The following is a 7,779-nucleotide window of genomic DNA, read 5'->3' as shown; positions in this document are numbered from 1 at the left end:
TCATGGCGAAGTTTCTTCTTCGTTAAATTGTTATATGGTTGGAATTGGAAAATACTACATGTAGTAATTCTAAAATGTCTTGGATAATTTGATACTTGGCAATTGTTGTGCTCATGTTTAAGCTCCTGCATCATATACTTTGCACCCATTAATGAAGAAACATTTAGAGCTTGCTAATTTGGTTTGCATATTTGGTTTCTCTAGAGTCTAGATAATATCTAGTATTGAGTTTTGAACAACAAGGAAGACGGTGTAGAGTCTTATAATGTTTACAATATGTCTTTTATGTGAGTTTTGCTGCACCGTTCATCCTTGTGTTTGTTTCAAATAACCTTGCTAGCCTAAACCTTGTATCGAGAGGGAATACTTCTCATGCATCCAAAATCCTTGAGCCAACCACTATGCCATTTGTGTCCACCATACCTACCTACTACATGGTATTTCTCCGCCATTCCAAAGTAAATTGCTTGAGTGCTACCTTTAAATTCCATCATTCACCTTTGCAATATATAGCTCATGGGACAAATAGCTTAAAAACTATTGTGGTATTGAATATGTACTTATGCACTTTATCTCTTATTAAGTTGCTTGTTGTGCGATAACCATGTTTTCTGGGGACGCCATCAATTACCCTTTGTTGAATATCATGTGAGTTGCTATGCATGTCCGTCTTGTCCGAAGTAAGAGAGATCTACCACCTTCATGGTTGGAGCATGCATATTGTTAGAGAAGAACTTTGGGCCGCTAACTAAAGCCATGATTCATGGTGGAAGTTTCAGTCTTGGACATATATCCTCAATCTCATATGAGAATAATAATTGTTGCCACATGCTTATGCATTAAAGAGGAGTCCATTATCTCGTTGTCCATGTTGTCCCGGTATGGATGTCTAAGTTGAGAATAATCAAAAGCGAGAAATCCAAAATGCGAGCTTTCTCCTTAGACCTTTGTACAGACGGCATGGAGGTACCCCATTGTGACACTTGGTTAAAACATGTGCATTGCAAAGATCCGGTAGTCCAAGCTAATTAGGACAAGGTGCGGGCACTATTAGTATACTATGCATGAGGCTTGCAACTTGTAAGATATAATTTACATAACTCATATGCTTTATTACTACCGTTGACAAAATTGTTTCATGTTTTCAAAATAAAAGCTCTAGCACAAATATAGCAATCGATGCTTTCCTCTTTGAAGGACCATTCTTTTTACTTTTATGTTGAGTCAGTTCACCTATTTCTCTCCACCTCAAGAAGCAAACACTTGTGTGAACTGTGCATTGATTCCTACATACTTGCATATTGCACTTGTTATATTACTCTATGTTGACAATATCCATGAGATATACATGTTATAAGTTGAAAGCAACCGCTGAAACTTAATCTTCCTTTGTGTTGCTTCAATGCCTCTACTTTGAATTATTGCTTTATGAGTTAACTCTTATGCAAGACTTATTGATGCTTGTCTTTAAGTACTATTCATGAAAAGTCTTTGCTTTATGATTCACTTGTTTACTCATGTCATTACCATTGTTTTGATCGCTGCATTCATTACATATGTTTACAATATGATCAAGTTTATGATGGCATGTCACTTCAGAAATTATCTTTGTTATCGTTTTACTCGCTCGGGACGAGCAGTAACTAAGCTTGGGGATGCTGATACGTCTCCGACGTATCGATAATTTCTTATGTTCCATGCCACATTATTGATGATATCTACATGTTTTATGCACACTTTATGTCATATTCGTGCATTTTCTGGAACTAACCTATTAACAAGATGCCGAAGTGCCGCTTCGTTTTCTCGCTGTTTTTGGTTTCGAAATCCTAGTAACGAAATATTCTCGGAATCGGACGAAATCAAGACCCGGGTTCCTATTTTTCCCGGAACCATCCAGAACACCCGAGAGCCGCCGGAGGGAAGCCCCGGGGGCCCCACACCACACCCCGGCGCGGCCGGAGGGGGCCGCGCCGCCCTATGGTGTGGTGGCCCTGTGCCCCTCCGAGGCTGCCCTTCCGCCTATTTAAAGCCTCCGTCGCGAAAACCCTATTGCGAAAAAGAACCACGATACGGAAAACCTTCCAGAGCCGCCGCCATCGCGAAGCCAAGATCTGGGGGACAGGAGTCTCTGTTCCGGCACCCTGCCGGAGCGGGGAAGTGCCCCCGGAAGGCTTCTCCATCGACACCGCTGCCATCTCCACCGCCATCTTCATCACCGCTGCCGCTCCCATGAGGAGGAGTAGTTCTCCATCGAGGCTCGGGGCTGTACCGGTAGCTATGTGGTTCATCTCTCTCCTATGTACTTCAATACAATAATCTCATGAGCTGCCTTACATGATTGAGATTCATATGATGATGCTTGTAATCTAGATGTCATTGTGCTAGTCAAGTGAGTTTTACTTATGTGATCTCCGGAGACTCCTTGTCCCACGTGTGTAAAGGTGACAAGTGTGTGCACCGTGTGGGTCTCTTAGGCTATATTTCACAGAATACTTACTCACCGTTATGAATGGCGTAGTGAAGTGCTTATTTATATCTCTTTATGATTGCAATGTGTTTTGTATCACAATTTATCTATGTGCTACTCTAGCAATGTTATTAAAGTAGTTTTATTCCTCCCGCACGGTGTAATGGTGACGATGTGTGCATCCGTGTTAGTACTTGGTGTATGCTATGATTATGATCTCTTGTAGATTGTGAAGTTAACTATTGCTATGATAGTATTGATGTGATCTATTCCTCCTACATAGCGTGAAGGTGACAGGTGTGCATGCTGTGTTAGTACTTGGTTTAGTCGTGTTGATCTTTCTTGCACTCTAAGGTTATTTAAATATGAACATTGAATTGTGGAGCTTGTTAACTCCGGCATTGAGGGTTCGTGTAATCCTACGCAATGTGTTCATCATCCAACAAGAGTGTAGAGTATGCATTTATCTATTCTGTTATGTGATCAAAGTTGAGAGTGTCCACTAGTGAAAGTCTAATCCCTAGGCCTTGTTCCTAAATATCTGCTATCGCTGCTTGTTTCTTCGTTTTATTGCGTTACTACTGCTACCATATTACCACCATCAATCGCACGCCAGCAAGCACTTTTCTCGGCACCGTTGCTACTGCTCATACTTATTTATACCACCCGTATTTCACTATCTCTTCGCCGAACTAGTGCACCTATTAGGTGTGTTGGGGACACAAGAGACTTCTTGCTTTGTGGTTGCGAGGTTGCATGAGAGGGATATCTTTGACCTCTTCCTCCCTGAGTTCGATAAACCTTGGGTGATCCACTTAAGGGAAACTTGCTGCTGTTCTACAAACCTCTGCTCTTGGAGGCCCAACACTGTCTACAAGAATAGAAGCTCCCGTAGACATCACATGTCCGGGGACATTCCGTGGAAAGTAGGGTTCTCCCAGAACGATGACCCGTACGCTTACAGAAGCCGTAAGAGAAAGATGGATCGGGATGCAGATGTTATGGCGAAGTTGGTATCGGAAGTCGATACGATGAAGAAAACCTTGAATATACTAGTACAAGAAAGATCGGCAGCTAGGGCGAATGAAGATCATCCAGCGGATCTCGGAAGCCAGCCGCGGATGAGAAGCAGCGTGGCTTCCACGGAGAACCCGCCGGCTACTGATAATGCAACGGCGGTCGAAATTACTGCACCGGAGCCTCCTCGCTACCCCGTGGACGATGTAAAGGAGATGAAAGAATGTCATCTCGCATTATCCAATGGGGAACATGTCCATGAAGGTAGCCATCGGCGAGTGCTTTGCCATGTGAGCCTCGGAGCACTCCACCACAACAACCCCATTCCAGATGGCTATGCTCGTGTCACGGTGGAGGAAATAGTCCCAGGGTTTGAGGAACTGGAGATTGACATTGCTACACCCGAAGGGGAGAGAAGACTTGGAGGTGTCAAGCGCCAGCTCATTCTATGGAAAAAGAAGTTTATCAAGTTTCCGGACGAGGCGCCAAGGCAAACAAGTCCACCCCCTCCGGTGGTGGTGGCGGCGGCGGTGGTGGTGGTGGTGGTTCACCTACACCTCCTTCACGTCGGCCCGACGCCGCCCACCAATTCACCTCCGGCGGGTAAGCAGACGCCGCCCCCCAGTCCTCGTCCGGCGGGTGATCAGACGCCGCCCCCCAATCCACCTCCGGCGAAGAAGCAGAAGCAGTCCTGGGTTATTAACCCGGAGCCTTATGTACCTAGAACCACAAAGATACCAGAGCCATCACTGAAGCCTCTCCCCAGGAGGCCTTGGGAAAGTAGTGCCGAGGAAGTCGAGGCGGGCGCGGCTGCTGATTTAGAGAAATGGAAGGCGAGCTGCAAGAAGAAAATAGAGGGCGAGCCCAAGCCGCATTTTCTGATGAGCAAAAGAAGTGGGCTAAGTCATTTTTGAACACACCGTCCCAAGCCGCGAAGAATCTCCCTGACGACTATGAACGTGAACTTCGTAGGCAAGCACTCACGTTCAGGAGGAACCAAGAGTTGGCGGAGAAGCAGGAGGAGGCCGAGAAAGAATTAAGTAAAAAAGGGGGGAAACAAGTTGCCCAGCTCGGGGAACAAAGTAAACAATCGATCGCCCCGCTCATAGTGAAAGCCGCCGGTCCGGACGATGCTCCCGAAATCATAGCAGCTGCGGCAGCACAGGGATTGAGTGTAGAGAGTGCCACAGAACAAGCGGCCAACTTAGGTCTGACTGTTCGTGCACTGTTAGGCCTTGATGATGCGCCAATGAAGGAAGTAGTATTTACATATGTGAAGAATGGGCCTCTCGTCGAGCCTGCGCAGGAAAAGGATCTACCTCGACAAATGAAAGGTCTGCTAATTTGGTACAAGGGTTACATAAAACTTAAAAACGCCAAAGACTATATTTATGCGGAAGTTAGACCTGAGCATCACTTCAAACATTACTATATAACAATTCAACGGAATGAATTGTTCCAGCTGTTCAATCTGCGCGAGCTCGACAAATCTATCATCAGATGCTATGTTCTGTAAGTGATTTATTAATTTCTACCCCATCTCGTTCATTGCCTCGCACTATATATATATATATATTGTCCTAACTATCTTGTTGTGTACGCTATTATGCAGATTGAAGAAGCGGGAAATGCGAATAAGGCTCATCCATGATGTTGGGTTCATTGACCCACACATCGTTAATTCATATACGTTAGAACACCACCCCAAGGACGTGGAGGCAGACCTGTGGCGGTTTCTTATAAAACAGGAACTCAAAAGTGATATTCTATTTCCTTACCATTTTGGGTGAGTGTTTCTGTCTTGAGCACATTCTCTTTTGTTTACTCCATGCATGAAATGTGGCTAATCGATGAGTTATGCATGACTGTGCGTGTATCGTGTCCGCAGGTTCCACTGGATTCTGCTAGTAATTCAAATTCAGAACTCCACAGTTCTCATCCACGACTCTCTGAATATGGATTCGGCGCTTTGGGCCGACATGAGAAAAATGATGCAAAAGTAATTATTTTCATTCATTTGCGCTCTATATCGATCGGCCTATTTCGTTCATCATTTCCTAATATCAAAAGTAATTATTAATAACTCTCTTGTTCATTTAATTTTCTTTGCCTCGTAGGGTTTGAAGACGGTTCGTAGATCAAAAGGTCGGTGAATTAAAAAAAGATCTACAATTTAAAAGGGCAAAGACTGCGCCTGGGGATATTCAGCCACCGGGGACCAATCTATGTGGATACTATGTTTGTGAGAGGATCCGGAGATACACCACTGAGCGGGAGCCGTCTGAGAACAACCTCAAGAGGATTAACCTCCGGGCGACGCTTAGTCCAGAAGCTCGCTTCCGACCACTTCAAGAGGAACTAGCTGGATGGTTCGCGAACCAAGTCATCGATCCTAGAGGAGAACACTATGTAGAGGACGATGAACTTTATATGCACTTATAAATTATGTATGGAAACTTGTTCAAAATTGTATATGTGGTCATCCGATATTGAATATATATTGTATATTCCTCTTGAATTCTTTTTGGTTCTAATGTCAAATTTGTTTGAAATTGTACATTCATATGCATGTATACCGTAGAATATGTGAAACTCCTTCAAAATTAAAATAAAACACAAAAGAAATAAAACAATACAAATTAAAAAGTAACCAGGTTAGGCGGGGGGGGGGGGCTAAAACCCTAAACCTGCGGCAGCCTTTAGTCGCGGTTGGCGAGGAGAACCGCGACTAAAGGTCCTCCGCCCCGAAGGACTGCTGGCGGCCACATGGAGGAGCCTTTAGTCGCGGTTCGTAAGGAACCGCGACTAAAGGGGGGGGGCCTTTAGTCGCGCTTAATTGGTCGCGGTTGCGCAACCGCGACCAATGGCAGTTGCGCACCGCGACTGATGGCCTTTTTTCTACCAGTGGTAGTCGCCCAGAACTTTGTTACACCGTGAATAGTATATGTGTACTTCTTATATTGCGAAAAATACAATTTATTACTTTTGTGTCGGTTGTATACTTTTAGATTGTTTTTTCAAACTTGACATGCACATACTTGGATATATTCTCTACACACATAATTTATGCCGTATATTTTTTATTTTTTATTATTATTTTGATTTTACTGTTTTAAACGGGCCCTAGCGCACCCGTGAGCCAAAAATCTGCCTGCAACTTCTATCCTCCCCTACCTTCTCTCTGCAAAAATCTTAGGTATGGCACGTGCAAAAGATGCTGTAAATCACGGTAGCTGGCTGCCTCCTCGCTAAGGGGCATCTCTAACGGGCGACACATTTTGGACGCAAATGTCCAGTTGCGTCGTCTGAAATGGTCGAAATCGACCGCGTGCACGTTTGCATCGGGGTGGCTCCAGCGGCACGACGCATAATTTTTTTCTCATTCATAAAAGCCATAATTTACATTAATAAAAAACATAAAAGGGTCATAAAGGCGTGGTAAAGTAGGTAGTGCCTACTGGTCGTCGTCGCTGACGAGGTTGATGAACTCCGGCGTCGGCCATGGAAGCTGGTACGCTGGCGGTGGAGGAGGTAGGGCAGGCTGCGGCAACTGCGGCCAGACCGTCGCCTGCGCAGGAGGCTGTGGTGAAGGTGCCCACGGATCCCAGGCTAGAGCAGCAGCCGGAGCGCGGTCGTTGGAACGCGTCGGCGTGGCCGGAGGAGTCGCCGGTCTCCCCTGCGCGAGCACGGACTCGCGGTCCTCGATTGCGAGCCCGTCCCACAAAGCAAGATCGTTGAGCTCGTCGAGCTCGCTGTTAGCCATTGCCATGGCAATGGCCTCATCCTCGGTAATGTCCGGCGGCTGGGTTTCCGGATCCCACGCCGGCCTGCCGTCGTCGTGGTCGTACTCTGCGTAGTCCACGTGCTCGTCCTCGTCCGCGTCCTCATCCGCGTCCTCCTGGTCGTTCTTCTCTTATTCCACGGCGATCTCGCGGTCGAAGTACTTGGCGTCGCCGAGGTAGCCAGCGCGGCGGCGCGCGTCGAACTCCCACGTCCCGAAAGAGATCCAGTTGTAGGAGTTGAGCGCGTACGCCGGATCTCCGGCAGCAAGATCGCTCGGCGCCGGCGCACCTCGTCCCGACGCTCTCGGCCCTCGCGCGGCACAGGGGGGGGCACGCACCTGGAGTTGAGGTACCAGCCCCCTCCAGGCAGGTTTGCGTCCGGCCATGGCACCGATAGGTTTTCCTCCGAAAGGCTGCGCGAGCTCGACGCGGACGTACCACCCGAGCCGTGGCTTTTTTCCGGACCGCGAGCCGCTAGCCTCGTGGTCTTGCGGAATGGCCAGCATTTCT

This window comes from Lolium rigidum, chromosome 1, assembly GCF_022539505.1.
Source record: "Lolium rigidum isolate FL_2022 chromosome 1, APGP_CSIRO_Lrig_0.1, whole genome shotgun sequence".
NCBI classification, from domain to species: domain Eukaryota; kingdom Viridiplantae; phylum Streptophyta; class Magnoliopsida; order Poales; family Poaceae; genus Lolium; species Lolium rigidum.
This window is presented reverse-complemented; position numbering follows the sequence as displayed.